This window comes from Natrix helvetica, assembly GCF_964273705.1.
Source record: "Natrix helvetica genome assembly, chromosome: 1".
NCBI classification, from domain to species: domain Eukaryota; kingdom Metazoa; phylum Chordata; class Lepidosauria; order Squamata; family Natricidae; genus Natrix; species Natrix helvetica.
Window position 1 is genome coordinate 275614982 of NC_138548.1, and position 27776 is coordinate 275642757.

At 40.1% G+C, this 27776-nt stretch overlaps 1 protein-coding gene across 4 annotated transcripts in view; it reads left to right on the plus strand.

Annotated features, from left to right (window-relative positions):
- Positions 1 to 27776, plus strand: part of FGF1 (fibroblast growth factor 1) — a 64728-nt gene that overhangs the window by 3583 nt on the left and 33369 nt on the right. For 2 of the 4 annotated variants that reach the window (XM_081937421.1, XM_081937424.1), the window contains exon 1: positions 14836 to 14964. The exons of 1 other annotated variant lie outside the window; for it this stretch is intronic. The gene's annotated coding sequence lies outside the window, so the exon portion shown is untranslated. Of the gene's footprint in view, positions 1 to 10771; positions 10821 to 14835; positions 14965 to 27776 lie in introns of those variants that run through there. One more of the 4 variants, XM_081937422.1, reaches the window with a different exon arrangement.

Genomic DNA, 27776 nt, shown 5'->3' on the forward strand with positions numbered 1-27776 from the left:
ATGCATTCTTAATTAAACCAACTTTAATTACATATTTAACTCAAACATTTTTTTCAACTCACAAGGATAAGGCTACTTATAGTCTTTTTTCCCCTCACAAGAATAAGGCTATTTATAGGGTGTGTTAAGCTATCTCCTCATCTTCTCCAGGGTGGAAACTGAAATACTTCCTTCATAATATCCAGAATTGAAATTATAATATAAATAGTGGTGTTTCTTTGTCCTCAGTGATACCTTTGAAAGAATATAGAAGCCGTAGGTTTTTCTCTGTGTAAAAACTACAAAGAATCTTATGTTAGCCAAAATATGAAGATGTGTAATGACACAGGCTTTGAGAGAAGTATAAATTAGCAAATGGATGGAACATTATTTTGTTCATTTATTTACTTCAATGTATTGCTTTCTATGAAATGATATCTCCAGATGGTTTATTGGTATAAAATTAAAGAGTATTAAAATACAAAAATAGAATACTTAAAAAACACTTAAGATACAATATGTCAGGTGCAAGTAATCAGGAACCAGGAGAGTGTTCAAACTACTACAAGTTTAGTTCATGCTACCTACACACAAGTCTTTGAACTACTAAAGTCAAGGCAAATTGGCACTAGATAGGAGTCAATGGAATTCATGGGCAGCTAAATGTAGGTCTCTTGTGGGACTTCAAACTGATGATGCATTTTATCCCACCCTTGGGCTCAGTCTCATCAACAACACTTTGTGTGGCAAAGAGGGCAAAACCAAGCAAATTCACAACATTGAAAGACAAAGACAACATTGAAAGAAGAGGCCAAGTGAAGAGTCAGATTTTTAATAGGCATCCAAAAGATGTAAGACCTTCTGGGTTTCAGTGGAAGGAGCATTCGAGAGTACTATAGAGAAAATCTACATGTAATCAAATACAAATTTATACTTTATCATTTGACAGTGAACAAGGAAAGATTTTCTTTGAGGTTCTTAACAATTAATCATCAGTACACAGAAAGTGAATCCATGTATCCTAGCTCCAAATCGCATATGAACTTATTGGTCAGAAGTAAACCTTGAATCTAGCTTAGTACGTAATTGATAATTAACATTATAATTGTCAGGGCTCCAACTAGCACCCCCAATGAAATAAGACTCTGAGGCTCAAAGTTCCATTTTATTAGAGATGTCATATTGGCACCTCTGGTAAAACCTGACTCTGAAAGCTTACAAGTTTTCCCCACCCAAATAAAAGACCAAGTCCCTGCCTAGCACCCACATATCTGTCACATTTCCCAATCAGGCACCATCCCAACTGGAGATGCCTCCCAGTCATACCCCTCCAGGTACAGGGCAAGATGTCCTTGATTCTCTGAGAAAGGAATGTTATTATGCGTATATATCTCCCATACTCCATATAATCCCCCCTCCCATTTTCTCACAGCATTAAATGTGTCAGGCCTAATGGCCCAATGCAAAAGATAGTTTCCAGGCCTGACAAATAAGTAACAAGTGAGCAATGAAATTAGGTGGATAAATGCATATCAAAGAGAAAAAGGTTGGGGGAAATGTATAGCATTCACCTATGAGTGTTCCATGTAAATCCTTCATCACCTTGAAAATGTATTTTAATAAGTAATTTAAATGTAATGGTTTTTCATTTCTACTGTATAATTTGTATACATTTTTTAAAATGCAGGCTTTACTTAATTTCCCAATTTCATCTGATTTTGCTATCCTTGTTTTGTGAATTTGTTGGGAGAGCCTGTCCCGCGGGATAAAGTAAAACTCAAAGAATTGTGAAGAAATGAAGTTCCCATTTATATCCTGAAAACACTGTTTTTAACTTGCATTGTAACATTTATAAATTAGGGTTGCACCCATTTTCCCCCCCACTTGATCTTTTTGCAAGGGCTGGAATCAGCAATGTTGAATACATAAGTATTAGTCCAGGTACAGTAATTTCATAACAATTCCAAGAATTACCTGATGTAATCTGCATTCCTGAGCATTAATTAAGCTCATAAATCTCAGTTATAAGTTTCAGTTATAGTGTCTTGTCTACTTGTAGGTTTTGCATGGAATTGCCTTTGATAACATCTGGGAAATTAACATATCAGTTCAACTCATCAGAAGAATGAGTCACTAAAAGCATGTTATGTCAATGCTCTAACAACCATCCAAGTAGAGGATGCTAGGTTAGGGAGAGTCTTGAGGCTGCTGTTGTGGATTCATGACCTTGATAAATACAGGTAGTCCTTGACTTAGGATCATTCGTTTAATAACCAAAGTATTCTTTTGAAATGATTTGAGGATTATTAGAGAAATCCCAATAATATCCCAAAGTAATTTCAACTGAAAGTTGTGTTTGCATCCTCTTGAAGGAAGCCCCCTTCCAGTGGAATAGTATAATAGGTCTCGGGGGGGTCGGGGGGGAACCTGTTGATCCACCTCATGGCCCCTTCCTTCTGGTAGCAATTGTGCAGGCCATTTGTAGCAAGAGTAATAGGATAGTTGTTGTGAAACGAACTCAAAAGCCATCTTGGGAATTGCACCCATAATAAGAAAAATAACGTGCTATTTCCTTCCTTAAATACATAAAAGAAAAGGAACTTCCTTACCATATCTGTTTTATTTAAATCAGCTATAAACAGATTTCTGTACTTTTCAAAGCCATGCCAAAAATCAGGTATGACCAGACTTAACGAATAAAGAATTGATTAATTATGTGTGAGTATCAATTCTTCTCAGCATTGGAACTTTCTCCAATGAGCTACAGTAGGTCTTCACATAATGTATTAGACTTCATTGTATGATAATTTGGAGCCAGGCCATTTGTGCCTTGAGTGAGAACTTTGGATTGTTTAACAATCCATTTGTTTTCCTGTTGTTGTTTTGGGTTTTTGTGTGTGTATTATCAATGGTATTCTCAACACCTTAATTCAAACACACCAATACTCTTTATCTTCGTAAGTATACGATAAGTATAAACATACCGTAATCACTTTTCCAAGGCCTTTGTGGCTGCTGTACCAAACATTAATCTGCAGCAAATTCCTTCCTTGACTGCTGTTACTTTTACATTTTTGTTTGATTCCAAAAGCCAGAAGTTATCTACCATTTCAATATCTTCATTGTCTGTCTTTCATTATTTCTCCTTAACATTTGCTTGCATTCCAATGCTCCTCCTCCTCCTTCCTCTCCCTCTCTCTCCCCTCTCTCTGTGTTCTGAGTAGTGAGCCATAGGATTTTTTTTTAATGAAAGCATCAAATTCCAGTTCTTTTCAATTGGCTGATGCCTAGGATGTCAATGCGCAGTCAATTAATGTAATTTTTCCCTAAACTGAACTTTCCCGTGTCATTTGTTCTGGTTCTTTTTTTTTTTTTTTCAAAAAATTTTATTGGTTTTTTAAACATTTATAGGGAAAAGGGTAAGTGGAATGGTGTACAAATTTTGGCAGTTGCAAGTGTGCAAGGGGCCTCCCTCCAAACTCATAAAATACATCTAAATATAAAACATTAATACATGATCATATAAAATCAGCATATTAATTCTAGAAAAATTTTCAATCAGTTTATATATTATAATATATAGTCTACATATAATTTCATTATTACTTTCGGTCTGTTTATAACAATGTGGTTTTCTTATTCATTTTTGTGATCTGAGCTTTCTTGGTATTGCTCCTTCTCCCCCCGCTGGCAGAGCTCCGGCCCCACCCGTGTCCTGCGTAACCGTTGTAGAGTCTTCTGTTTTTTCTAGGTTCGCTTTGTTTTTTTCCATAAAGGCCTGTCCCTCTATGGGTGTATTGATTCTAATTCTTGTCTCCTCCCAGAATATCAGCATACCTTCAGGCATCAACCATCTAAACCACACCCTCTTCTGGTATAATTTATTCGCCAATTGCGAATAATTTTTCCTTTTCTCCCTAATTTTTTTGGGGATCTGCTTCAAGATGGTTATCTCCCTGTCGTGATATGTCAATGCTTGCCCCCTTTGTACACCCAGAATTTCGTCTCTTGTGCTTTTCCTAAGGAATTTAATATGGACCTCCCTGGGTACATTGTGTGTTCTGGCATATGCTGAATTCACTCTATAGACCAGATCTATCTCCCATTCCATCTGTTGTTTATCTTTATGTATGTATTCAGCTAAAATATTAGTCAGTATAGAGAATGGACAGCTGGAGAAGTAGAGCAGACAGATGAGTCCAGGAGGCAGAAGATCCAAGCAGATGGGAGTTTCTTTAGTCAATCTAGCAATAGAGAGGAATTTTCCCCCCAGAGAGTTCAAAAAATAACAATCCACAAGAGATTCTTCTGGGTGACACGGAGACAAAGACCGGAAGCCTGAATTTTAAAGGTGGAGTCAGGTTTCACAGTTCATGAAGACAACGGAAGTGTGCCATCTTGCCCTGCCAGCTTTGGGCTCAGAGGCATAGTAAAGTTTTAAAAGTTCACAAAATTCTCAGGTCATCAATAAATTCTGGAGCTAAATACAGTGAAAATCACTTTTACAGGGGAGAGGCATCATTGGTTGGCTCTCCCCCCTCCTCCTTCCCCTGGGGGCAAAAGCAAAATTTTCTCAAGCCACTTGTCCAAGGGGGGGGGAATCCCCCTCCCTCCAGCCGCACCTCCAAAAAAATCCGAGAGTTTAACTTTTAAAATTGCTGAAAAGTCCATCAAATCAAGAGAAAGGGAATGAAGAGAGGAAGCGCCTCACCACACCGCCGCTGCTTCCTTCAATTTTGCATTGTCCGATCAGCCTGAAGCGAGACGCACGAGCGCCCTCCGAGACTGCTCCTCGATGCCTGGAGCAAAGCGGAGAAGCCCCCACCAGCCGCCGCCGATGCCAGGGTCCTCCGTGAGCCGCTCCTTCAGCAGGACGCCTCTCCGGGGCGTCCTGTGCCCCCCAGAGGCGGGGAAGCCCACCGAGGAGCGGGAGCGGGCAAGGAACTTGCCCGTCGCCGTAGCCGCCGGAACCGGAAGATTTGTTCTGGTTCTTGATATAAGATACCAGCTTTGGATTTTGTATTTTCTGCTGCTACATTGGCAACTGGATGCCTTGAAGGCTTTAATCTAGGTACAAAACACAATTTTTCACCATTCATAGTCTGAAAACTTCCCAGCTCTTTCTCAATAGCTGGATCTATTTCAGTCACATTTCAATCTGGAATTTAGGCCAGAACAGCATTAGTGACATGACAGGGTAACGGTAGTTATCTCCAGCACCTCCTTATATGCTACATCAGGGATCCCCAACCCCTGGGCTGTGGTCCACTACCAGGCCATGGCCTGTTTGGAACTGGACCCGCAAGTGGCTGGTCAGCGCACTTGCCTGCATGCGTGCACGAGCGGCTGGTCAGTGCCTTCGCGTGTGCAGCTCAACTTGTGCAAGCAATGGGCTGGCGCTAACCCTCTCAATCTCTATGATCATTACATACAGCTTTTTTTTGTCTCCATTCCAGTTAATTAGTTGCTATTTTCTAGCAGTTAGTAAATACGGTTGCTAAGTAGTATAGCATATTTTCTGTTGGCGGTATCCAGATTCAGTTTGGAAATTTCAAGTGAATTTGGGGGAAACACCTAGACAGCTTCTCTTAGTCAGTATCAAGCATCCTATACTACCTTCATAGAAGTTGTATGTTGGGAAACAGATAATATCATTCATTAATTCATTCATTCCAGTCTGACTCAGTAAAAGGATCAGAATTGCTGATCCATAAGATAATATCACTTTATTAAAAAGACTTGGGAGATAGAAAATAAAACATTGGAAGTAGTTTCATGCCCTCTATAAATAGTTAAGTATCTTCAGAGAAGCAAAGACCTGTATCAGACTGCCCTCAATTTTGAGCAATCTATATATTACTCAAGAAGTTTTTTGTCCCTCCCCAAAATTAAACAATCTTAATAGTAACAACCACCACATAAAATGTTACACAGTGTTGAACAAATGCAAAGGAACATAGTTATTACAGCAGCTGGTATTACAGGATAGGAATATGGAGGTAGGAAGAAGCATATCAGGAACAAACCTGCCATATTATATATTGTGACAATCTATATATGCAGTAATTCATAAATAAATGAGATACACACCCCAAAGTCTAGTATTTCTGGTAATCTCATGTGATATTGTAATGCAAATGAAGAGGTGAGGGTTACATTCACATGGAAGTTCAAACATACATGTCTGGAGTGAATAATGCAATTCAAAATGAGTTTTATGTTTTCCTATTTACATAATTAATCTTGGGCACAATTTGGTTTCTGAAAACTGGATTTGAAGTTCTGGGAACTGGTTCAACAGGTGTAATTGTAGTGGAAGACTAACTTTAGGTTTGCATCTTTTCTACCTTCTGTCCAGATTAATACACATATTTCAAAAAGTCCTTAATTAGATTTCTCAAAAATACAATCAGGAAGATAAATTTAGCCTATCTTATCCCCAACATCCACCCTCATTGCCCATTCTTTGAAGGCTAACCATTTTTGGATCATTTACAACTTAGAATTGAAAGGCCTTCAAGTAAACATATTGTTTTGTATATTTATTTAACTGATCCCAAATTACAGGATGAAGCTGCAGGCAAGTATTGTAACCACTGACCACCAATCTTTTCTGTCTATCATGCAGGGTTGAAGCATAGCCATCAACAAGACACTTACTCTGCTCCTACTGTTTCTGTCTCACTGCTATTAAACAAAACCTAGTCCATTAGCTCTTAGTGGTGTGTGTACACACACACACACACACACACACACACACACATTTGTGTTACAACCCTTGGTATGCCCAAATATGGGAGGGAGCTCACTACTCCCCCTTTCTGTCCTTCAGCTCAATTATAGAGGACCATCCAGGCAGAAAACCATATTTTTTATTTTTAATGTTGCCTTTTTATATTTGTGTTGTATTTGTGCTGATAAATATTAGGCAGATGTAATTGCCACTAAGCCACAGGCTCTCTTCCTTATCAGCTAGGCCAGGGAAATAGGTATGTATTTGTGTTACAACACAAATATGTTATATTTGGGCATACCAGGGGATGTAACACAAATACATACCTATTTCCCTGGCCTGGCTGATAAGGAAGAGAGCCTGTGGCTTAATGGCAATTACATCTGCCTAATATGCAATACAGCCCTGGTTCGATTGCCAGTAAGGGTATGGCTAGCTGATGAGACCTAAATATGTTGAAATAGATCTATACTAGTCTCCCTTTATTTATTTATCAGCACAAATACAACACAAATATAAAAAGGCAACATTAAAAATAAAAAATATGGTTTTCTGCCTGGATGGTCCTCTGTAATGAACCGAAGGACAGAAAGGGGGAGTAGTGAGCTCCCTCCCATATTTGGGCATACCAGGGGTTGTAACACAAATACATACCTATTTCCCTGGTCTAGCTGATAAGGAAGAGAGCCTGTGGCTTAGTGGCAATTACATCTGCCTAATATGCAATACAGCCCTGGTTCGATTCCCAGTAAGGGTATGGCTAGCTGATGACACCTAAATAGGTTGAAATAGATCTATACTAGTCTCCCTTTATTTATTTCTCAGCACAAATACAACACACACACACACACACACACACATATATCTGTTTTCTGAGGTTTTCGCGGGTGTTTGTATGTATGTCTTTGGTTGAATTGCTCCTGGAAGCACCAAGCCGGAAGCACCAGCCTGAAGATGATGAATGAGACTTCATCGAAACGTCGTGAAGATACTTCCAATTCTACGCGGGAGAAAACCCGAACAACCAAAGACATACATACATACATACATACATACATACATACATGCATACATACATACATATATATGTTGTATTTGTACTGATAAATAAATAAAGGGAGACTAGTATAGATCTATTTCGAGCTAATTAGCTCTCATCAGCTAGCCATACCCTTACTGGGATTTGAACCTGTGCTGTATTATATCTTAGGCAGGAGTCTTAGCCACTATGCCACAGGCTCTCCTCCTTATCAGTTGAGCCAGGGAATTTAGGCATACCAGGGGTTGTAACACAAATACATACATACATACATACATACATACATACATACATACATACATACATACATTGTGTGTGTGTGTGTGTGTGTGTGTGTGTGCGTGTTTGTAGATTTTCAAGGGTGTAGTTATGCTGGTCTTGTTGTATTCGGATCTTTTCCCATGTAAGATTGAGATTGTCTTGGCAACGTTTCAGCGAGGTCTCACTCACCATCTTCAGGCTGGTGTTTAGCCGAAAACATTTATCAGCACAAACGCAACACAAATATATACATATGAATGATATGATATGATATGATCTCCTTGGGATTATATTGCAAAGAGCAACAATAAACTGAAAAATGCAATCACTTGAATGTTTAAATCTAGAAATATAAAGGTTTGTGTTTAGATCACAACCTACAAATAGAACTTTTGACCAATCATACTATTCCAATTAAACCAAGTTCACATGAATGAAAAGAGGGAGATTGCTGACTTGAGACTCTGGGGAAAATATAAACGTTCACAAGAAATAGTTTTTATTGTGAAAAATATCAAAACGTAGAACAGGTGGTAAACAGCCTCCACATCATCATATTTGTCATAGCAAAAGAAGAAGCCACTTTGATGGTTTATGTTTTAAGATCACAACCAATTACACAGTGATATGTGGAGCATTCCTTCTCTCAGCTAGTGAGAAAGAGGACCACATAGCTAATTTAATGTTATCTGCAAAGATGATCCAAAATATAGTTTGCGGGGGTTTTTTTGTTTGTTTGTTTTTGGTGCCTGTAAGTGAGTTGACTCCAGTATTGGATTGGATTGGATTTATTAGATTTATATGCCACCCTTCTCCCAAGGACTCAGGGCGGCGTACAGCATTAAAAAACACATAGTACAAAAGTTAAAAGGAAATTAGAAACAGTCCAAAAAACAAACCCAATTTATATAACACTCACATTTTAAAAATTAAATAAAATTAACAGGCCAGGCCGGCTTGCTGGAAAAGCCAACTTTTTAGGGCACGTCGGAAGGACCGGAGGTCAGGGATTATGCGAAGCTCCGGGGGCAGCTCATTCCAGAGGGAAGGCGCTCCCACAGAGAAGGCTCTCCCCCCGGGGGTCACCAGCCGACACTGTCTGGCCGACGGCACCCTGAGGAGGCCAACTCTGTGGGATCGTACTGGACGGTGGGAGGCTATTGGTGGCAGTAGGTGGTCTCGCAGGTACCCTGGGCCTAAGCCATGGAGCGCTTTAAAGGTCATAATTAGTACCTTGAATCGCACCCGGAAGACAACCGGTAACCAGTGCAGGCCGCCTAAAAGGGGTGTAACATGGGAGCACCTAGGTACCCCCATGATAACCCACGCAGCCGCATTCTGGACCAGCTGAAGCCTCCGGGTGCTCTTCAAGGGCAGCCCCATGTAGAGAGTGTTGCAGTAGTCCAGGTGAGAAAGGACGAGGGCATGAGTGACTGTGCACAGAGCATCCCGATCCAGGAAGGGGCGCAACTGACGTATCAGGTGAACTGAACAGGTCCTTGCAATTTTCCTGGCAAGATTTCAGAAGTGGTTTGCCATTGTCTCCCTCTTAGGGCTGAGAGAGATTGACTGGTGGTTCAATGACTTCCAAAGGCTGGTCTAGAACTCATGACCTCCCATTTCTAGCCTGATTCATTTAGCAAGAGAGAAAGACTCAAAGAGACAAATGTATAACCCGTTCCCATTATTCCTGTTCCATTTTTTGGGGGGGTCACAAAAGCCTTATACTTGTTCCTAGATATGACTATATATAACTTGGATGTTGCAGCAGGAGGTGGGGAATCGAACACAGCACAGAGTCCCAGGAGGGAATTTCTATTTGCGGAACAGCCTATTTCATAAGTGACAAGGTGCATTGCATCCATTTACAGGATTTAATTATAAAAGGACACAGAACTAAAAGTACTGGCAACTCAAGCTTATAATTTTGCTGTCCAGTGTCAGAATACTGAAAACCCCTCATTTACTCTTTTGCTTTTTCTGGAGGTGTCTGTTTGTTTTGGTCAAGAGAATGGGGGTCACTGCAGCTTCCATGGCTTACTCTTAAGAAAATGAGAAAACACAATCTTCAAGTAAACAACTAGTTTTTAAAAATTGAACACCATTTTTGTAAACATCATTGCCATTGCCATTCATAAATACATATCTTCCCCAGTTATTTTAATTTGCCAAATACACACCCTTTGCTGAACCTTTCTTCCTATACTCTTATTTCCATTAGTAAAAGAAGAAGAAGAAGAACAAGGAATTAACTCAGAAAAAGAGGACTGGATAAGTTGGAATTCATGGAATGTGTCCAGGGTAGAGAAAAAAGTGGTACTTCAGGAAAATAATAAAAATAAATGTTAAAAAGTTAAATGGCATTTTTCATTTGATATCACATGTCTACTTTTTTCAACTAAAACACCAGGTTTCCTTTTAAGCATAACATGACTATATCTAAGCATTTGTTCTCTAATATTGATCTCAAAATAGTACCAGAAAAGTAATTCATGGTCCATACAATAATTTTTATTTATATATTTGGGTTATATCCTATCTTTTCCTCTAGAAGTTCATGTGTGCAGCATCTCTTCCTCCATTTTTCTCTCCTAAGCATCTCTATGAGTATTTTGTGTTCAGAGAAAGTCACTGCCGCATACACTATCAACAAGCCACATAATTCCATTTTCTATCTGATGTAATTGTGCTCTGCAAAGAAACTACCTTCTTATACGAAAATTATTTCAGGAAATATATTTATTTCTATCCTGTTATAGGTTACAAAGAACAAGGAGTATTCACTGTGAAATAAAGATGCAAGGACTGGTGAGTAAAAATGAAACAAGAGTAAAAATTATCAGTACCATAACAAACGCTACACATGTACCCTTTTTTCCTCATTCTATTCATTGCAAAATTCTGAATTAATCCTTCTAGTAATGCTATCATTGTCATCATCATTTGACACCAGTAGATTGGAATTCTGCAATGCATTTAGCAATTTTTCTTCACTGTCACTTGCCATTCTTAATTCTGAAATCATTTTCAGGATTTATTATATTTTTTTAAAATGCATATACATTAGGCTTGCAGATCCCCATTCTATCTGACCATATCCCATGCTGCTTGTATCTTCAGAGAGCTTTCCACTTTCCTTGGCAAAAGAACTTTGGGACTGTTTTGTACATGTCACCTAAAGAAGCACAATTGTTTTGTATCTAAAAGTCATACTGTAGTTTTAGCTGCACATACCATGTGTTAGAGAACAGTTTGGGACAACTCATTGACTGGATTCACATATAACACTAACTCATCATATGTATTATTTCTTTTGTTTGGATGTTTATTGTGTTATTGGAATCCAGTCTTTGTTTGGAATGTGTACCCTCATGTTATACTTTGATGATTTTTTTGGGTTTTAGGTATTTTTAGTAAGAGGTCATTTTATATATCAGATTACCTGGAACCAGTTTTAAAATGTGTCAAAGTAGTTGAAAAGGAATATCAGGAGCATCTTCTCTACCTGTTCAGTAATGCCCTGTCTTCCAAACAACCCCATTTTATTTTGCTCAGTGAATAGCCGAGTCCATCAAGGCAGAATTAAAAAGAAAAAAGAACAGTGTTCATCCTTGTATCTCCAGAGAGGAAGTTCACATCATAATTATCTGTTCTTCCTGGACACTGACGCAGCAGGGATAAGATAGGATGATTTTGAATAGCCTGCAAAAATAACAATATAACAACTCATGGTTAATTGTTTCTATCTCCCACATCTGCAGAAGGATGTCTGCCAACATGATTTAGCCTCTTCTCCTCTCAAGATAACAGTATGATAGTTAGGTCAGGCTGTCCTAAAACTTTAGGCTCAAATAACACCCATTCTCCGTGCCTTGGGTCCTTAGTGTGAAAACTAGAATCTAAAGACTAGATCTAATACCAAATCTTGTCTTTTGAAAATGGAGATGAGGGGGAAATGTGGTTTTTTTGACTGGATTAACAGAGCAACAAACATCTGGAGATTAAATATATCCTGTTTCAAGCTCTGGTCTCAGCGTACAGGATAAATTCTGAGTGAGTGGTTGATTTGCTGACCGCAAATAACTGGCTATTACTTATATTTTCAGGCAGGCCTAAAAAGCGAAGCAAAGGAAAAGGGACAGAATGATGTCTAAAAACAGCATGGTGAAATAAACCTATTAAATGCCCTGCCTTGGTCCAGAGGTGATTGTTGTTTTTGTATGGACTTATTTTCCTGCAATATGGAGCAGGAGGAAATGGCTAACTACTTTTGTAGGAGGTAATTCGGGGCAGGATTTTTGTGCTACGGAAGCCACACCTGCAGAAAACACCAAACAAACCTGAGTTGTATTGCTTTTGTGGTCTGGCATTTATATATATGTAAAAAGAAAGAAAGAAAACAAGAATAAGCAGAGAAAACAAAACAAAGTGATGGGAATATCTGGCCCTATTAACTACACCAGGGAGTTGACTTATTTTGGATTTCTATCACGCTTTCTGTTTCAAAATATTTCAAAACCCAGACCTTCCAATTCAAAATACATTCAAAACATTATCACTTTGCTTAGCAATTATCACAAAATTGATAATGAAATAAAATACGCTGGGCTGTAATATTCCCAGAAAATGTTTAACAACCAGATAATGATCTAGAGTCGTCTAGAAGTTTCATAAGAAATAATTGAAAAAATATAAAGATTAACTTATCTGGACATTGAGCCAGATTCCATGTCCCATTTCCCATATCACAAATGGCAATGCAACAATCCTTGGGCAGAAGCCCAGGGGCTAAATGATTTATTAGATTTTCTTCTTTGGGGTTACTTAGAATGCCACAACTCGAGAGGAAGAATTCAGAAACCCATTTCTTTCTTTGCAGATAATTCCTCGGCCTTTATTTCTTCAGTTAGCGCTAAGGATGCTCAGTGCCAAAAAGAAAATGTAGAGCAGGGGTGTCCAAACTTGGGAACTTTAAGACTTGTGGACTTCAATTCCCAGAATTCCCCAGCCAGCCATGCTGGCTGGGGAATTCTGGGAGTTGAAGTCCACAAGTCTTAAAGTTCCCAAGTTTGGACACCCCTGATGTAGAGAGAATCACTGGGCTTTCCTGCTGTGTACTTTGAAAAACTCTCTTGAAGGTTGGAAGACCTCCTGGGCAATTTTGATTAAAACATAGGATCTGTTGGGGTCCAAAGAATCCCATTACAGAAAATTGGTTTAGATTCTAACGTGTTAACTTTCCTCTTCTTTTCCCTTATGACATTAATGAAGCAACATCTGTCCTTTGTCCAAAAAACTTTGGCATGGAACTTTGTCCAAAGTCGTCCAAAGCACTTTGGACCAAAGAACTTTTTCCAAACAACATTAGCATATCATTCCCTCCTGTTATTCTTGCAGCTAAGATATAGCAACAGGCCTTCTGTTGTTAGTTGCAAAGTCGTGTCCACCCCATCGCAACCCCATGGACAATGTTCCTCCAGGCCTTTCTGTCCTCTACCATCCTCTGGAGTCCATTTAAGCTCATGCCTACTGCTTCAGTAACTCCATCCAGCCACCTGATTCTCTGTCATCCTCTTCTTTTGCCCTCAATCTTTCCCAGCATGAGGCTCTTCTCCAGTGAGTCCCTCTTTCTCATTAGGTGGCCCAAGTGTTTGAGTTTCATCTTCAGGATCTGGCCTTCTAAAGAGCAGTCAAGGTTGAGCTCTCTAGGACTGGCCGGTTGGATCACCTTGCAGTGCAAGGGAGTTTTCTCCAGCACCATAGTTCAAAGGCCTCAATTCTTTGGCCCTCAGCCTTTCTTATGATCCAACTTTCACAGCCATATATTGTAACTGGAAAAATCATAGCCTTGACTATATGCACTTTTGTTGGCAGGGTGATGTCTCTGCTTTTTAGTACGCTTTAGTATGCTTTTTAGTATGCTTTAGTAGCTTTCCTCCCCAGGAGTGAGCATCTTTTAATTTCTTGGCTGCAGTCCCCATCTGCAGTGATCTTGAAGCCCAGGAACAGGCCTAAGTGTAACTATTTAGTTTACAGCAGAGATCCTGAATCTGGATTTCCTTGATGTAAGTACAGCATCTAATCAATATTCACATGGTCACTTACTTTGTAAAGAATTTTCTACCTTGTCTTTTGCTGAAATCCAAAGTGGTTCCTTCCTACCTGCCCAAATGGTGTCTTTTGAATGCTCTCAGGTACAGAGGCAAGAGTGTGTGTCTGGAGAACAGATCAGAATGATTCATTTGTTGTGGTAGGTCACTGCCCATCTGTTTGATGTCTTTTGTTGGCTGTAGTGACTAATGACACTTTCCATTTTAAACAGAAGAGGCTTGAGCAATGATAACATTATTTGATGTGGCTTGCTTGGACACATGATTACTCAGAAAACAGGGGAAGAAAGCCAATAGTTTTTTTCCCCTGCAACTCAATAAGCCATAATTTTATTTTTCTTCTGCATGTCTACAGATAGTGAACATCTTTCCTCCAGAACTAAGGGCCAATCCCAGCTATCATTTCAGTATTAAGTTATTCACCAGGCATAAATGTTGCAAACCCCAGGAGGCTTGTCTCACTGTTCCTATTTGAATTGTCTACATGGAAGAAATCTGTATGATACTTATAAAGCAATATCTTAGCATATATTCCAAGAGATCCCAGAAGAAAAATATGTAGACAGGGTCTTCCCCCTTGCCCCCCCCCCCGTCTCTGTCTCTGTCTCTGTCTCTGTCTCTGTCTCTGTCTCTCTCTCTCTCTCTCTCTCTCTCTCTCTCTCTCCTTCCCTCCCTCCCTCCCTCTCTCTGTCTCTCTCTCTCTGTCTCTCCATAAATGAGTCAGTCTATTCAGTCAACTCTTTCTAGATCAGCAGATTGGTTGGGTCAGACCGGCTATTAAATGCTGAACTGAAGCAGACAACTCATGCACAGGAGTCTTTCTGTGAGTCCCATGTCACCAGGTAAGCAAATGTCTCTCATGGCTGGGGAAGGGAAAGTTTTTATGGATTGATTCCAAAGGTTTGACATGGAATAGTGCTACAAAATATTTTGCCTTACAGAAGTCAAGAGCATTCCCTTTTCTCTTTGGGTACCCAAACTATCTTAATTATGCATGCATTAGCTCTGGAAATGTCACAGATGGAATTGCTTCTCCTTTTGTGGAAGAAGAGAAGTACTGAACTGCTTCCAAAGAAAAAGAGCACACCACATTCCTTGCATTCTCTTAAAGTGTTGGTAACAAAGGCAAAAGTAGATCAGAGCACAGAAATTAATCGGGAGATACAAAGAGATGCTTCCCTGTTATCCTTCTATTCTGTTTTACCTCTATATAAGCAGAGCTGCACCAGTAACTTTGAACACAAATTCAGAGCCAGCCTCTGGATACCTAGATGCATCCCCTGAAAGATCTAGAAATTGGATACAGCTGAGAAACTATTTGACATCTTTTGATTCTAATGGAGTACAGCTACTGCACATTGACCTGCTTAAGCTATAGTTCTTGTTTTGCTCTGCTTATAGGACTCTATAAAACTAGCTTCTTCTAGATTATATGCAACTAAAAACAAATAATAAAACTTTCCACTTCATACTAGCAAAGTCTTGCATTATTTATGATTTGTTGTTTAGCTAATCAGATATTATTTTATTTGAGTCAGTGGGGGAAGAAAAGCAAATAAAGAGGTCTAGACTTTATTGTAATTAAAGAGAGTTACAGATAGGGTCATTTTACTTTAACTTTATATAGCTTGAGTATCTACAATATGTAGTGATTGCATTTTGCTAAATACAAATAAGGTGTGAATAACAATATGTAAGTATATTTTATCCTTTTTGCATTATATTGTTATGAAGGTTCAGGTTAAAACTGTCTAGGAATTATGGAAGTTGACATGAAAAATACTTCCAATAAGGTAACCTTCTCCTATATGATACTGGGGGAAATTGCCTTATTGTGCTGTGAACTATCTTTTCCCATCTTCAAAAAAGGAAAAAAATAGATCCAGGAAACTACTGACCTATCAGCCTGACATCAATACCAGGGAAGATTCTGGAAAAGATAATCAAACAACGAATTAACAAACACCTAGAAGCAAACAAAGTAGTAACCAAAAGCCAACATGGGTTTGTCAAAAACAGATCATGCCAGACTAATCTTACTGCATTCTTTGACAAAGTGACAAAATTAATGGACCGGAGGAATGACATCGATATAGTTTACTTGGACTTCAGTAAGGCATTTAATAAAGTAGACCATAACCTACTACTAGATAAAGTAGAAAAATGTGGTTTAGAAAGCACGACTACCAGATGGATTCGTAACTGGCTGACCAACCGCACTCAATGTGTAGTCCTCAATGGAACTGCATCTTCATGGAGGGAAGTATGCAGTGGAATATCCAAAGGCTCTCTTTTAGGCCCAGCACTCTTCAGCATTTTCATCAATGACTTGGACGAAGGGATAGATGGGAAACTCATCAAATTTGCAGATGATACCAAGCTGGCAGAAATAGCCAACACTCCAGAAGATAGGCTAAAGATACAGAAGAAACTTGACAGACTTGACATTGGGCGCTGTCCAACAAAATGAAATTCAACAGTGAAAAAAGTAAGATTCTACATTTAGGCAAGAAAAACAAAATGCAGGTACACTATAGATGGTACCTTGCTCAATAGTAGTAACTGTGAGAGGGATCCTGGAGTCCTAGTGGACAACCATTTAAATATGAGCCAGCAGTGTGCAGCAGCTGCCAAAAAAGCCAACACAGTTTTAGGCTGCATAAACAGAGGTATAGAATCAAAATCATGTGAAGTGTTAATACCACTTTATAATGCCTTGGTAAGGCCACACTTGGAATACTGCATTCAGTTTTGGTCACCACAATGTAAAAAAGATGTGGAGACTCTAGAAAGAGTGCAGAGAACAACAAAGATGATTAGGGGACTGGAGACTAAAACATATGAAGAACGGCTGCAGGAACTGGGTATGTCTTGTTTAATGAAAAGAAGGACTAGGGAAGATATGATAGCAGATGGATGGATGGATGGATGGATGGATGGGTGGATGGATGGATGGATGGATGGATGGATGGATGGATGGATGGATAAATCCACCAGAAGTCATCTATAAAAGCATGATCAATATGATTTGGTTCTATACCAGACCTGAATTCTGACTGAATATGGATAGATATTGTAATAACCAGAAATGTATTTATTTATATTTTATTTATTTATAACATTTATCGTCCACCCATCTTACCATAAGGTTGGTTTATGCCATAAGAATTGGTGGTTTTGCACAATGCATTGAGCCCTAAACATTGCTTATTAATAACCATGGTTGGGTAATGTCTTTCATATTAAACCAAACCAAATGAGCCCATGTTGTCTTTTAGTGTGGTATTAGCAATAGCAATCACATTTAGGCTTATATACTGCCCCATAGCACTTTACAGCACTCTCTGGGCAGTTTACAACATCAGCATCTTGCCCCCCTCAATCTGCGTTATTTTGCTGACCCTGGAAGGGTGGAAAGTTGAACCAACCTTGAGCCCCTGTCAGGATCGAACTTCAGGCTGTGGGCAGAGCTTCCCTACAATGCTGCACTTTAACCACTGTGCCACTCAGGGTACTGAAAAGGTGCCATTGAAATTATGAATGGAAATTATGTAAATATAGTTTTTTTTTCCCTCTATGAGAATCTATATGATAAACATATTTTGACTCCACCTAGATGAGGACATTCTGAATACTAACTGGGTTTGAAATAGCTAGTAAATCTGTTAACATTGATAAACCTGGCATGGGAGCAATAACGTAGAGCTGAGCTCAGCCTAAGGACCTAAAATGTTTTTTACCTTCTGTTCAATTGTGTCCAATTCTCAGAGATTGCTTTACATGTCCCTGCAGTTTTCTTGGCAATGTTTTTCAGAACTGGTTTGCTATTGCCTCCTTCCATGGGCTGAGAATGAGTGATTTACCCAAAGCCCCCCACCTGGTTCTGTGCCTAAGACAGAAGTATAACTCACAGTCTTCCTCTTTCTAGCCTGATGCCCTAATTACAACATTAAACTGTCTCTTACCTTTAAGATATAGAAACCAACATACATACCCATGTAGAAATATCAATATCTGGGGCCTAGGTTCTTGCTTATTTATGTTTTCCTCCTAAGAAACATACCCTGAGAAATGTATTTTGTGACTTTATAATGTTGCAATAGCTGTGGTGGTGCATTGGTTAGAATGCAGTACTGCAGGCTAACTTACTGCTCACTCCAGGAGTTTGATTCTGACCAGCTCATGGTTGACTCAGCCTTTCTTCAGTGGTGGGATTCAAAAAATTTTACTACTGGTCCTGAGGCCGTGGCTTGGCGGGCATGGCTTGGTGGGCATGGCAGGGGAATGATACTGTAAAATCTTCATTCCCTCCCCACTCCAAGGGAAGGTTACTGCAAAATCTCCATTTCCTCCCTATCAACTGGGACTCGGGAGGCAGAGAATAAATGGGGGCGGAGTCAGTCAGAGGTGGTATTTACTGGTTTTCCGAACTACTCAAAATTTCCACTACTGGTTCTCCAGAACTGGTCAGAACCTGCTGAATACCACTTTTGCTTTCATCCTTTTGTCAATAAAATGAGGACCCAGATTGTTGGGAGCAATATGCTGACTTGGTGAACTGCTTACAGAGGGATGTAAAGCACTATGAAGCGGTATATAAGTCTAAGTGCTATTGCTAACTTACCAAATTTTCCCCAAATAAAACTTTCTGGAAACCAGGTAAACTTAAAGTAGGTAGGAAATAATGTCAGATTTCTTTGTTGGTCTTCTGTTCTGGTGTTCTCTGTTCAGTCCTGGTTAGGCTAGGAATTCTAGGCCAATATATCCAAGGGGTACCAAATTAGGCAAATCCCTACATCAGCAGAAACACTGATATGCCATCTTCTAACAAAATCTCATTTAGAGAAAGAAAAGAAAAAAACCACTCCTCCCACTCAATAGATCCAGACTTCTGCTTTTCATCAGGAATTAGCAGTGAGAGCTTTTCCATATGAGACAGTAAGGTTTTGCTTATGCAGCTATTGTGGTATTTGTTTAAAAATGCAGATGGGCCACATAGAATCCTTCTTTGAAATGTTAAAGCCTTCCTAAAAAGTCAGAAAATGACACAGCTCTAAAAATAGAGTACTATGTGATACAGTAATCTCTGCTGACCATACTGATTAGTTTGCAGATCAATGATTATTTTTTAGACAGTTGGGTTCAACAGTACAGTGGAGAAAATGTGAATAAAATTAATTGATGTTAGTGGGGAAATTAGCAAGGGGTTTCTTCTCCAAAACTGGAGGCAAGAACTGAACGGTGAATTAAAACTGGATTTAGAGGTAATCAAGAACTAAGAAAGAAGATTCATTTATTGGCAATGAAGAACTGAAAAGAGTGAACTGTTTGAATGTTAAGAGATGGCAGTGAATTGGACTGGGACACTAAGAAATTATTGTTATTGGTGGTACAATCCTCCCTTCAGATGAGAGACAAGGGCAGTAGTAAAATGCTCTCCCCCAGGCTGGAGGAACAGAGTGTAGACTTTCTAATTCTAATTAGAAGATTATGAAGGTATAGTAAGTGTAAATGTAATGACCTTGTCAAATCAGCCTCTAGGTAAGAAGTTGGATAATTTGAAGAATCGGGAATTGGGATGTCTAGCTGCTAAAGGGAGAAAGAGATGTAGAATTATTTCCAGCAGTTCCTCTCGTATTTTATTCAACAACATTCAGGAGTTCAAAGCACTTGTAGATGCTTGTCCTGGAAAGGATGGGTACATGCTCAAGATCACAGGATGAAAACTGGTTGATTTTCTTCTGTTGCTTTAGGTTGACGTAGAACTTAATAAGAACATATTCATCTGCTCCACAGTCAGCCCAGTGGTGGGTTTCAAAAATTTTTGGAACCTACTCTGTGGGTGTGGCCTCCTTTGTGGGAGTGGCTTGCCAGCCATGTGACCTGGTGGGAGTGGCTTGCCGGCCATGTGACCGGGTGGGAGTGGCTTGCCGGCCATGTGACCGGGTGGGAGTGGCTTGGCAGTCATGTGACCGGATGGGAGTGGCCAAGACAATGTCACTGAATTTTTTGCCCCAATGAATGATCTACAAAAAGAAAATATAAAAAAGGAAATTTATTATTTTGTGCACTTACTACTTAAATAAGATTAAAATAAGTACACAAAACAATAAAAGAGCTACTTACAGAAGGGAATAAATACATATTTAATTTTACACATGTTAACAGCTGTTGGAATTGTGTTTGCACAACAGTGGAAAAAACAAAGATATGAAAATGAATAAATATTAGAATGTGCAAGAATGAATAAATTGACAATTAAAACCAAGAAGGCTTTGAATACTTTTTCACGTGGAATTTGTTTTATCAATTGCTAACTAACAGAAACAGCAATTAGAAATCTAAAAGTATGAAAGAAAACACCAATTATGAAAGGAAAGGTCATTAAAATGTATAAGGAAATATTATTAGTACTTGATCATTATTAATGTGTAGATAACTGCAGGACATTACATACACACAAACTATGACAGTGCCAGGAAAACACACACACACACACACACACAAAACAATTCCCCCCCAAAAGACTGCAGATGAAACCAGTTTTTTCCCCTAACCCTAAGAACAGGAAAGACAAAGCCACAGGAATAAAAACCATCAAGGCATTGTGGGAAATTATAAAGGACAGTGCCAGGAAGCTCACAGAACCAGCAACCACCTCACAATTACCTAAACAACCAGGTATCACACAGAAACACACAAAATCTGGCAAAGCTGCCTTGCACCAACCTGGCCTGCCCATAGAAAAGAAGCCACCTTGAGACACATACCATACACCAACCTGTACACTTAAAAGCAACATATTGCATCACAAATAAAACATTTGCAAAAAGGAATAACATTTCTTGTAATAAACATTCTATAAACAATAAATAAATAAAAATTCCCTAAAAATAATTAAAAACCACCAGGTTCAGAGAACACCAAAGGACCCCACAGTCCTCTCCCTCCTTATCTTTTTCCTTTTTGTCCTTCGACTTCTCCTCCTCCTCCTTTCCCCACAACCCCATCTAGCACTGATGATGTTACCTAGTTTGGTAGTGAAATGTCTGTAAAAAAAACCACCAAGCTCAGAAAGCAGCAAGGATCCCACTTTCCCCCACCTCCTCCCTCTTTCTCCTTTTTGTCCCCCCCACCCCCCCAAAGACTGCAAATGAAACCAGTGTTTTTTTCCCCCCTAACCCTAAGGACAGGAAAGACAAAGCCACTGGAATAAAAACCATCAAGGCATTGTGGGAAATTATAAAGGACAGTGCCAGGAAGCTCACAGAACCAGCAACCACCTCACAATTACCTAAACAACCAGGTATCACATAGAAACACACAAAATCTGGCAAAGCTGCCTTGCACCAACCTGGCCTGCCCATAGAAAAGCACCCACTTTGAGATATATAAACCTGGTCTGAACACTTTTAAGCAACATATTGCACCACAAAGAAAACATTTGCAAAAAGGAATAATATTTCTTGTAGTAAATATATTTTATAAACAATTAAAACATAAAAATTCCCAAACAATAATTTAAAAAAGATATTCTATAAATAAAAAAAATCCTTAAAAACCATTAAGTATTCCACCAGCAATAATTTATACTATAACTATTTTAAGGTATTGTACCAACTGTAACCATTATTCCACCAGCAATAATTTATACTGTACCATTTCAAACTACTCCACACACAATAATTTAAAATGAAACCATTAAAAACATTCAATACACAATAAATTACAATAAAACAATTTAAAACAATTCTATACACAATACATTTTAAAGTATTGAGTATAGAATATTTTAAAATGGTTTATTTTAATTTATTTTGGATAGAATCTTTTTTAAAATAGTCTGAGACAATTTTAAAAAAGAATCCATACACAATAAATTGAAGTAAACCATTTTAAAATATTCTACACTCAATACTTTTAAGTAAAAATATTTTAAAAAATTCTATGCACAATAAATAAATTATTATTTTAAAATACATTAAAAAAATAAAAGAAAAAAAAACAGGTTACTTACCAGCAGGCAGAATCAGCAGCTCTCCGATGCAACAGGCAGCAGACAGGCAGAGAGGCAGGAGGACAGGTAAGACTGTTTAAGACTCTTAGGGCTTAGCCAGCCAGGCGAGGCTGGAGAGGGGAGGGTGGGGGGCTTTTGGCCTAGCCTCGCGGAGGCTTGCCGCCCACGCCAGCCTGGTGCTTTGTCCCGGAAAGGCCCAGGGGCCTCTCCTGGGCGAAGCTAGCTTCCCGGCGGCCGCACATCCCACGCGACGCCGGCGCTTCGTCCCGGAAAGGCCCAGCGGCCTTTCCCGGGCGAAGCTAGCTTCCCGGCGGCCGCGCGTCCCACGCGACGCCGGCGCTTCGTCCCGGAAAGGCCCAGCGGCCTTTCCCGGGCGAAGCTAGCTTCCCGGCGGCCGTGCATCCCACGCGACGCCGGCGCTTCGTCCCGGAAAGGCCCAGCGGCCTTTCCCGGGCGAAGCTAGCTTCCCGGCGGCCGCGCGTCCCACGCGACGCCGGCGCTTCGTCCCGGAAAGGCCCAGCGGCCTTTCCCGGGCGAAGCTAGCTTCCCGGCGGCCGCACGTCCCACGCGACGCCGGCGCTTCGTCCCGGAAAGGCCCAGCGGCCTTTCCCGGGCGAAGCTAGCTTCCCAGCGGCCGCGCGTCCCACGCGACGCCGGCGCTTCGTCCCGGAAAGGCCCAGCGGCCTTTCCCGGGCGAAGCTAGCTTCCCGGCGGCCGCGCGTTCCACGCGACCCCGGCGCTTCGTCCCGGAAAGGCCCACGCTAGCTGTCCACCGCCCGCACGGCCCACGCCAGCCCGCCGCTTCAGCGAGGGAAGGCCTAGAGGCCTTTCCTCGCCGAAGCTAGCCTCCCGCCCCCCCTCGCGCTTAGTTGCTTACCTGAAGGAAGCAGCAAGCTCCCAGCGAAGAGAAGGGAGTTTTGAAATGGAGGACAACCCGCTTTTAAACGGGTCGCCTCCAGCCCGCTCACTGATTGGCTGAACTCCAGCCAATCAATGAGCGGCTAGCTGGGCTAGCTAGCTTAGTGCGGACGGGCGGGGGAGCGAGCGAGCTCCGTTGGGATGGCAAGGGGGATAAAGTGACAGGACCGGTGCCGGTTCCCGGTTACTTCCGGGTCCGGTTACTTCCGGGTTCGATCTTCAACCGGTTCGCGCGATCCGGTGCGAACCGGTAGGAACCCACCACTGAGTCAGCCCCTGGTCCCATCTTGCTAACTGGATTATATTCTATATACTTGTATGAATAATATATTGCATTTCAGTTTTGTGTGCTCTACCTGGTAATACACTGTACATTTTATTTTGCTTGTTTGAAGGCATTGCTAACAATGAAGAAATCATCAGATTGGCAAAAAATGATAAGTCTCTTGATTCATTCCTGATTCCTAGGCCATACAATCCAAACTATATATTCAAGCCTCCTTAATATATATAACTTTGGCATTCTGATATCCAACCAGAACAGACTGCATATTCTGTCAATTTTGGATTGAGCTTGACTATTAAACTCATCAGACTCCTCATTTTGTGCATCAATGGTTGGAGTATGACTTTGGATAATCATCATATGAGAGAGTTGTCTGCAAAATCTAATTGATATTATCTGGTCATTGAAGGCTTTATATATCCAAATATTATCTTTGCTGTATCTTTTCTGATTATGAAAGCAATGTTATCAGTTTTCATGTCCTGAGAGGTAAAAGACATGATGTCTTCACTCAGAGTATCCAGTTCCAGTTCATTTCTATTTGTGCCTAAAATGGTATTCTGTAGTTGAAACATTTTATCTTTAATGCTGTTTAAGTCCCGAATCTTGGTCTGAAAGTAAGACTGAAGGGGGTTCTGATAATCCACTTCATCCAGGATCCCCTGAAGCTGGTATGTGACCACTTTCTTATAAACATCCCTAAGAAAATAAAGGTTGGATACTGGAAGAAAATAGTCCAGCATGATTAAGGTTAGTGAACCAACACCATATTAAAAGATGAAGGGACAATCTCCTCTCCCAAGGAAGAAATTACCACCACTAGAACGCAGCCTCCTGTCACTTTCTAGGAGGGCTTTGCCAACCAGGAGGATCATGGATCTGATAAATAGATGGCCAAAGTCAGTCATGAGGAATTTGTCTACTTCATCAGGTCCTATCAGACTCTTCAAACAGAGCAAGACTGCTCCGGTTAACTCCTTAGATGTATAAAGCAGGAGTGTCAAACTTGATTTCATTGAGGGCTTCGTCAGGGTTGTGTTTGACCTCGGAGGGCTGGGGGCATGGCCAGCTCAATATCACTCATGTCAAGGGCACCTGTGGCGGCCAAATGCTAAGGTAGGACTTCCCTGAGACCCTCCCTCATTCCATTATAATCTCCTTCCTTCTTTCCTTTTCTTCTTTTTCCTTCCCTCTTCCTTCTCCTCTTTTCTTCCTTCCCCTCTTTCCTTATTTTTTTCCTTCCTCCCTCTCTTCCCATCTTTCTTTCTTTTTCTTTGTCTTTCCTCTTTCCCTTTCTCCTTTCTTGTCCTTTCTTGCATCCTCAAAGGCAAAAGGGGAAACATTTCTCCCTTTGTTTTGGTTTCGGTTTATTTTGATTGCCCTCTGCCAGTAAAAATGGAGCTGCAGGAGGCCAGGCATCACACACACACACACACACACACACACACACACACCCAAGCTCCATTTTCGCTGGCAGAGGGTTGCAGGAGGCCGCCGTGGGTGAAACCAGGGCACAGGTGGCTGTGTGCAGCCCCCTCCGAGCTCCGTTTTTGCTGGCAGAGGCACCACAGTCCTTTACTGTTTCCAGGCTGGCCCTGCAGGCCATATCGAAGCACCCTGCAGGGGCCAGATCCAGCCCGCAGGCCTTGAGTTTGACACCCTTCGTTTGAAGAGAGTAGAATTTTATCTGACAAATGCTCTGCAGTCAATAGGAAACAGATGGGAAAAATATATCAAAGCTGATTATTAATTTAATTGGACTTGCCATACTTTCCAGTATTTCTATATTTTAAGATTAATGGATCACATTCAGTTGCTCCTTTATATTTCAGTCTGTGGCTGTAAAAAAGTTTCATCTTAGCGTTTTAAGACTGGGTTGTAGTCCCAAAATTTGCACACTTTGCCTATAGTTGTGTGTGTGTGTGTGTGTGTGTGTGTGTGAGAGAGAGAGAGAGAGAGAGAGAGAGAGAGAGAGAGAGAGAGAGAGAGAGAGAGAGAATGAGAGAGGGAGGGGAGAGAGAGAGAGAAGAAAGGAAGGAAGTAAAGAAAGAAGGAACGAAGGGAAAGGAAGGGAGTAAGAGAGTAAGAGATTACATGCCATAAAAGAGGTTGTCAACCTTAGTGGTCACACAGAGAGATTTTCTCCATGATGACCTGTCCCTAACCTGATCTTTCAGCTCTTCCAATGGGGCAATCATTGCCACTATAACTCAATCCACCCATCTCTTCTTCTTTTTCCTACATTTCCACAACATTACTGTAGAACCTTCTCCACAGAGCTGAATCATCACTTAATGTGTCCGAAATAGAATAATTTGAACCTGGTCATTTGTGTTCCAAATGAGAATTTTGATTAGGTTTGTTTGATGATGATGTAGTCTACTACAGTACAAAAATGTTTTGTCTACAATTATCTATTGCATAGATTTGAATCTACTGTAGTTTGTTGCGAGGATTTGGGGTTTGCCAATCTGATGCCCTTCTAGAATGAATGAAACTGCAGTGCCAATGATTCCGAGCGAGCATTGCCAAACCTTTACATTAATAAGCTTTCGAGGGTTAACTAATTTATTAGTTTATTAGCTAATCTTATTTAATTCATAAATAGCAGGTCTTATCTGATAATAATCTATTTGTAGTAAAATGGTTGGTTATATTTGCTATGTATATATATATATATAATCTTTTCAGGCAGCTAGCTAAAATAATAAGATTTCACAGTTCTGATTTAACAATAAAAAACCTTTGTTGTTGTTGATGTTAGTTGCAAGGTCATGTCCGACCCATCGCAACCCCACCATCCTCTGGAATCCATTTAAGATCATGCCTACTGCTTCAATGACTTCGTCCAGCCACCTCATTCTCTGTCGTCCCCTTCTTCTTTTGCTCTAAGTTTTTCCCAGCATTAGGTTCTTCTCCAGTGAGTCTTTCCTTCTCATTAGGTGGCCAAAGTATTTGAGTTTCATCTTCAGGAAAAAAACCTCTAGAAGACCAAAAATGCAAATCTCCCCTCATGTGCAGTTCTGGGTAATAATTAAATCCTTGCTTCATTCCAAATATTTGGGTTTGATGTTGTTATAAGTATTAATCTGAAACATGACCACAAACATCATACCTTCAAATATTAAGAATATTTAACAAAAAAACCCATCTGCTCCCAGAGATCTGTTTACTTTCAGATAGATTTTTCTTAACTCACCCTATAAATACTGCATTCCCAGAGTAACTTGCTTTCACTGTTTATTGATGGATGCCCAACCTTTCATTCCCACCTTAATCTTGTTCTTGTTCTGAACAAGATTAAATTTTTGAAAATTCTGGCCTAGCATTTTTAGAAATAATTGTATAACTATTGTTCTTTGTGCTACTCAGTTTTAAACCTTACTACTAAGAGTAAAAATAAGCTATTTTGTAACATCCCCTCCTGGTTCCTCTTCTGTCCTGGATGGGGGATACTTTGGAGGCAGAAAACTCATTGTAGGTTCTCTTGCACAGCTATTTTTCACTACATAACCTCCACCTCTGCTTGGCCATAAATAACCACATAATCTTTATTTTTAAACCTGCATTACTGCAGTTGTGGAGGGGTGCATGAAGTTAGTAGCTATTAAGCAACCCAAAACAGCTACTCGAGAACACAAAAGTATAACTGCATCTAGTTAACTTTACTGGGAAGATGAAGCACTCCTCCTCCTTCCTCTTCTTTAAAATGTTAGTTGATGTCATTTGTCATCTGCTTGATTTATGCAGCACATGTCACAAATAGAGTGTTGTTTGTAGGTTTCTAAAAGCATATTCCCTGTCACATGCCTATTCAGCAGCCACTCTGTTCTGGAAGACTATCACCAGCATTGGATTCTTATGTGACAAGGGCTGCAGGGTTTTTCTTTTCCTTGTTATGTTAAATGTCTCTTCATTTTTAAATAAGACTTGCAGGGAAGCCATGGGTTACCAGTAAACTATTGTGGTCAGTCCTACAGCTATTGCAGACTGAGATCTGAGCTTTCCATACCCAATCAGGATTTAGTTCCAAGGGAGAAGAAACAAAAAAAAAGACCTTCATCAGTGCTAAGAAGAGTTCAATGTTCAGTTTTAATAAATTCATAAATAGGATGAAATTGAATCCTGGAAGAACCAGGACAGGCGAAAAAAAAATTTTTTTAAATCCTTGTAAGTAAAGTTTGGAATTTGCTACCTGAGGTGTGGTGCTGGTTATAGCAAGTCATAGAAGTCCCAGTGGCTAATATTTATTTATTTGCTTGCTTGCTTATATATCAATTTATTTTTCAAATTTAATTATCCTTGATGGCAGCATGTGCTTCTGGAGGGCATCTGATGAGAAGCTAGTGGGCTTCCTTGTGTAGCTGGATAGCCATTGAGAACACTTGGCTCAACCAAGTGGACCAAGAGTCTGATACAGCAGGACACTGATT